At 34.0% G+C, this 6,331-nt stretch overlaps 1 protein-coding gene across 2 annotated transcripts in view; it reads right to left on the bottom strand.

The window, feature by feature from the left end:
* Positions 1-255: 255 nt before the first annotated feature.
* The window catches only part of LOC106459884 (ubiquitin-conjugating enzyme E2Q-like protein 1), a 54,764-nt gene continuing 48,688 nt past the window's right edge, over positions 256-6,331 (bottom strand). For both annotated transcript variants that reach the window (XM_013919556.2, XM_022386456.1), the window contains one exon: positions 256-2,190. The gene's annotated coding sequence lies outside the window, so the exon portion shown is untranslated. The remainder of the gene's footprint in view (positions 2,191-6,331) is intronic.

The following is a 6,331-nucleotide window of genomic DNA, read 5'->3' on the forward strand; positions in this document are numbered from 1 at the left end:
CTTTTGTTACGACAACTGGACCACGACTTGTTGCAGGTTTATTTCTTGATGGTGCTGATGCCTCAAGTTGATCCATATTCTTTGGCTTTCTAATGCCATTAAGCACAAGAGATATTCCCATTTTGGAAATTCTAAATCCTCGATCTAAACATATCTTAATGGTTTGAATGCGACGATAGGTTAGAAAGACATTAAGCTTTTGGTTCATTTCAGTACATTACCCACTCCGTTAAAATAAGAGTCTACGGTCACCGGTGTGTTTAAGATTCTTTATTAAATCAAAGTAACGATCTGGATCATTTGGAAAGAGATAAAAGTTTGAACAGTAAATTTTAACTTCATTCTCTCAAAATTTCAACACTAAATAGTCACAGAAGCACATAAAATGTCCAGTTAAGATTGATTTTACTTCATGCCATTGACTTATATTGTTATTCCACCAAAAATGTATATTTTATTTTTTTATAATAAATAAATTACCAAGTGTTGCGATTTTAAATAAACATTTGACCTTACGAATAGGAATAATTTTTTTCTAGACACAAATATCAATAATTTAAACATAACGTTCTGTTTATAAATAACAAACAATGTGTTTGTACAGCTTTGATTCACTTTACAAACAAAGTTATTGATATTTTTACATTTAAACAGTACCGGATTTAGAGGTGATGCAACCCATGCATTTTGACGGAGGCCTCAGTTTTGAATCACCCTAGGAAAGGGGCCTCCACCATCGCATGGGAGGCCTCAAAGGGTCTAAACCCGGCCCTGCATCTAAAGCCACTAAAACTTGAGTACACAATAGGATCAAGTATATTTACCGACAGATACACCATTTCTTGATGTTGATTCTAAGAATAGTTAAAATTAGAGACATATATACTGAGAATCAATACTCTGGTTCTGGAGAAATGGACGCAATGCTAGATGGAAATCACGTGACATGCTTCAGAGTAACTTGTACGAGTAACTCGATTTTGTTCGACACTAAAATGTTTGACCTAAACATTTATGCTTTTAATTAGTTAATATCTATTGATTATAATAATAAGTCACTTTCTACTCACACACAGTCGTTTTAAAATGATTCTAACATTAGTTTTATCATTATATCTTTCTACTAATATTTTGTTTTATTTTTTTACCTATATAATACGCCATCGAACAACAATCTAAAGATTTAATTAAAGATTTAATTAAAGATTTAATTAAATCTAAGTACACATTATTCTGAAACTATCTAGAAATACACTTTTAGAACAAACACGTGACTTTTTTGTTTGTTTGAAATATGAAGAAATGTTCTCATCACAAAAACGTATGGTAACTAAAAACATTCTTTTAAATTCGTTTTGTAATTGATCTATCGTGCAAGTATCTTTCAGGTCACATGACTTTTCAGAAATCTCCACAGTTCGAAAACGCATCTAGAATGAGTCGTTGTTTTGAATCGGGAGGCGAAACGTTATAGGAATATTGATACTAAAAACCATGAATCGCTTATGATCTATTACTGTTACGATCTTTTATTTTAGGCAACCATTTATAATATTTCAGATTATTCCATATTTTGCGGTTTCAGTACAAACTTCTGTCACTTTCACCTCATTTTCACGGTTCTATCCACATGTTGTTTTTAAAACCGTGTATGCGTTAAGTAACTAAAAAGTATTTTGGACATCGTGATAATTCTTAAATAAATTTAATTTATCATCAACGTATTTGGTAATGATTGAGATTTTTTAACAAATATTTAACGTTTTATCATCTGTTCTTTCTACTGTCTTTTCCAGATAGGTTCTTTCTGTGTTTTCTGATAAATATATACTGCACTTATTTGGATATTTAATGTAGCGATATGCACTATACGACACAACGTGAAAAAATAAGTATTATGGTAAATGGGAAGACTCTTACTGGCCAGATTGTTACTCTCGGAACCAGTTTAACAATTCCTCTTCTCTCTCTTTCTCTCCTGTTATAATTTTTCATCTGAATTTTTATCTGTTGGGTGACTCAGTACAGTCTGAAGAGTTACAATTCTACAAGATGGAGAATTTTTTTATGACGTTGGAAATAAATACGCCACCTAGTGAAACACATTTCCACTACTGTCACGTAGAAGACACTAATGCAAAACAATAGGGAATGTTGGACGCCAGCAACGACAGTACACCAATCTTCTTCCTATAAGATAAAAAGCAAAAAGATATGATAAGCAGAAATCGATCGTTCAGCTGAAGGAATAGTAAATGTATAGAATGTATATAACGTATATAAGTTTGACGTTCTTTAAGTTTAATAAGAAAAATATATTTCGCTGAGTACTAAATGTTTCCTTTTTGAATGATAAATTAGCTAGCTTTGGATTAACAAACGGGAAGGTATTATGATTAAAGTGCTAAATAGAAAAGAAACAAAGTACATGGTGTGTTTAGATATAATAAACAGTTACAGTCACAACAAGAAATAGCTAAATCTGAACAACTAAATAGATTAACATTAATATTAGGGGTAGCTTACATGGTTACTATAATAACATAAAGCAGTATTCCTGGCTATAGTGGTTAGCGGGTGTGATAAACGTACATGGTTACTTTAGTAACAGAGAGTAGTTGACCTGGCTATAGTGGTTAGCTGGTGTGATAAGCGTACATGGTTACTTTAGTAACAGAGAGCAGTAGACCTGGCTATAGTGGTTAATTGGTGTGATAAACGTACATGGTTACTTTAGTAATAGAGAGTAGTAGACCTGGCTATAGTGGTTAGTTGGTGTGATAAACGTACATGGTTACTTTAGTAACATAGAGCAGTAGACCTGGCTATAGTGGTTAGCTGGTGTGATAAGCGTACATGGTTACTTTAGTAACAGAGAGTAGTAGACCTGGCTATAGTGGTTATCAGGTGTGATAAGGTTACGTGGTAACTCTAGTAACATAGAGCAGTAGACCTGGTTATAGTGGTTATCAGGTGTTGTAGACTTAAGTGGTTACTTTAGTAACATAAAACAGTAGTAGTTGATTTGGTGGTTAACAGGTATAGTAATCTAGCATGGGTTACTTTGGAAATAAAAAAACAGCAGTCCTAGATAGAGTGACTATCGATTGGGGTGAGGTTACATAGTTAGCTTAGTAAAAGAAGTTATTGGTTCAAGGTATAATGATTATCTTATGGGGTAAGCTAGCATGGTTACACTTTATCCAAACAATTTTGTAGCTGAAAAAATACTTCGGCGCTAAGAATAAAGGATTATCTGACCATACCAGAAAAAGACAACTCCCAAATCCATTTGCTAAAGTCTCTATTGAAAGGTTTCACTTATCTAAAAACCAAGAAAAAGAAAAAAAAAGGGTCTCAAAAGTATCAGTATCGTTACTTGAATATACTAGTATTTTACAATAACTTGTTTTAGAGTATCTGTAGACATTTATTTTCTCGCTAAGGATATCCACGTAAAAATACTTCATAAACGCTAGTGTTATACAGCTGCAAATATCATTTTAATTTAAGAGCCTCTTAATTCTAGAATCGACAATACAAATTTCGGGGGTGTTTTATTTTTACAAAATTGTTCAAGGTCTCGTTGTTAAAATGAAAACAAACAGGACTTTGATGTGTAAATATCTGTGTATGCTCTTTTTTTTGTTGTTCTTTGTTGATATGAGGTTATTTTGTGCCGCCAGTGTCTACACAACGAAGATACTTTTCTTAGACAGAGAACTGTAAAGTTAGACATACACGCTATGCACCAATATCATTCTTGTTTCTATCGATCGTAAGCTTGACTGCTAAAACGAAAAGCTACGAGATCCTTGACGAAAGAGTTGATTCGCCTACAAACTGAGAGCTTCCTTTCTTGGCGAGTTGATAAGAAGACAGGTCCATTGAATAGAAGGACGATGGTAACAGTTGAGGCTGCATATTTATTTCTGAAGAATGATTGGATGTATGAACAGACAAAAAAAAAACGCGTGGATATGTCACTTTGAATTAACCATAGGTAGGCCAAGAATACGATTAATGTAAGAAATTCTGTATTATTTTTCAGGTTTCGAACCTGGGCAAGTCTGTGTTAAAAAAAAACAATTATTCATTTAGTCATACATGTTAATATTTGGAATCATTATAGTTAAAGTAAATCTGTTTGGAAAAACAACAAGAAAACATAAAAAAAAACGTTCGATAAAACTTTAAAATAATTTGTGTTGTTTGATAGATCGAAAACCTTGGATTCTTTGTTATCAACAGCGAAACTTCTTGGATTAATACTTAGAACATTAGTGACGTAGTGTTATCAGTTGATAGATCGAAAACCTTGGACTCTTTGTTATCAACAGCGAAACTTCTTGGATTAACACTTAGAACATTAGTGACGTAGTGTTATCAGTTGAACAAGGTATAGATTAATTACGTATGTTCATTTGCTCTGAAATGTTTATCTCTACTGAACAACGATCCCAAAGCAATTATTTCGTAACTAATGTTAATTTTTTTTTAAATTATTACCTTAACATTAAACACTGAATTACTTGTCGTTATTACATTATCTAAACTAGAGGGCACTCTGTAGAACGCATACCCCCGCCACGCAGCGTTGATGCTCTAAAAAAAAAAACGAATATTTTTTCCGTATATCCGTCGTTATCAACAAACACAGACCATTTTGGGCAGAACAATGAGAAGTAATATACTACATATGTCCACCAAGTTTCATCAAAATGCGGTCCCCAGGTTAACAGAGGGGGAGTTTTGGATTTTTGTGACCTTGACCGTTCAAAAGCTAATCACTTCTAAGTTTGGTCATATTCCAAATGTATACCAAGTTACATCTAAATCCATTTAACCGTTTTTGAGAAATCTTGCAGAAAAACACGCAAACACAGGGGTGAAAACAAAACTTCGGTGGCGGAGGTTAAAATCACCATTGCATTTTTTTCCTCACCCCCTCTAGTAATCACTGATATTAACTATTGTTATGTTTTTTCTGTGTCACTTGTCCTCCCTCCTCAAGTAACTGGCATCGACATTATTTACTATTACTACTTTTTTTAACCTCAGCTGTTAGTTATTCTTCGCATTCTCCTCTTGGTATTGATCATAGATCTTTTCAACCCTGTGTGTGTTTGTTTATCTGTTTGTCAGCAAGATTTCTCAAAAATGGCTGAATGGATTTGGATGAAAGTTTGTATACATTTGGAATACGATGATTTTGAGCACGAGATGTCTCTGATATCATCATTTTACTATATTTTAACTAAAGGTTTAAATGATGAAACGTTTAATTCAACTAAAATAATTCTGTTCGTTTTTGACGTTACGTATTCTTCAATACATATACCAAATGCTAGTTTGAATGTTTACCACGTTCACTTCGAACAACATGTACGCAAAGAAAAAGCTTCGTGTACTGTAATAGTGTGTGCGCGTGCGTATGTGTTTTGTAAGAAATAAAAATACGATAGCAAGTTAATAATGACATAGTTAACTATGTTCTCTTACAGTATTATACAATTGTTCTCTATGTTGCTTTCCGTTAAAGCCACATCCTAACGTTATTAGTCAACGAAGGGAGTATTAAGAATACTTGAGATGATCAGAAAGTCCAAGGTTCGAGTCTCCAGCATGCCGTTGAACAATAAATCAACGACTCGAAAAATCAAGCTACCAAAATCAAGGAGCATGCGCATAACAGTCCTTTCAATAACTCTGGAATTTACAACCACCTAAGCAAAGACTGTAGCGAAAAACCAAATAATGAACACTTGAAAATAATAGACTCGGCGAAAGATGAAAAGAACGCTTAGGAAAAGGAAGCACTTCTAATTAGTAACCTACAACCTAAGCTGAACAACCAACTAGATACGCCACTGCATCTCAAACTACGATCAACTCATCGTGATTGAGATGGGCAAAAAGTGAAAACTTCATCCAACAAACAAACAAATGTCAGTAAATCCTGTTATTGAATTAAGAATAGCCATATAGGCTTTGAGAGCTGCAAACTAGTTGGCCTTTGTATGGTCAACAGTACTAATTAGGAGCGGTTATGCTTAGCTGTTTAGCACATGTGCCGTTCAGGGAGAGGAATTTTAGATGCTGACTGTAGTTACAGAGACGAGACTTATTGGTAACACCGATCTCTGACTGTAATCATTGACGTTACATACAGTTATGATCTGTACGTACCTTCTATGGCTACTGTTAGGGGACCCTATGATGTTTCAAGACAGTAGCCATCGATCATACAGTTATGATGTCCCCTAACAGTAGCCATCGATCATACAGTTATGATGTCCCCTAACAGTAGCCATAGAAGGTACGTACAGCT

The sequence above is a fragment of the Limulus polyphemus genome, unplaced genomic scaffold (assembly GCF_000517525.1).
Source record: "Limulus polyphemus unplaced genomic scaffold, Limulus_polyphemus-2.1.2 Scaffold675, whole genome shotgun sequence".
Lineage (NCBI taxonomy): Eukaryota > Metazoa > Arthropoda > Merostomata > Xiphosura > Limulidae > Limulus > Limulus polyphemus.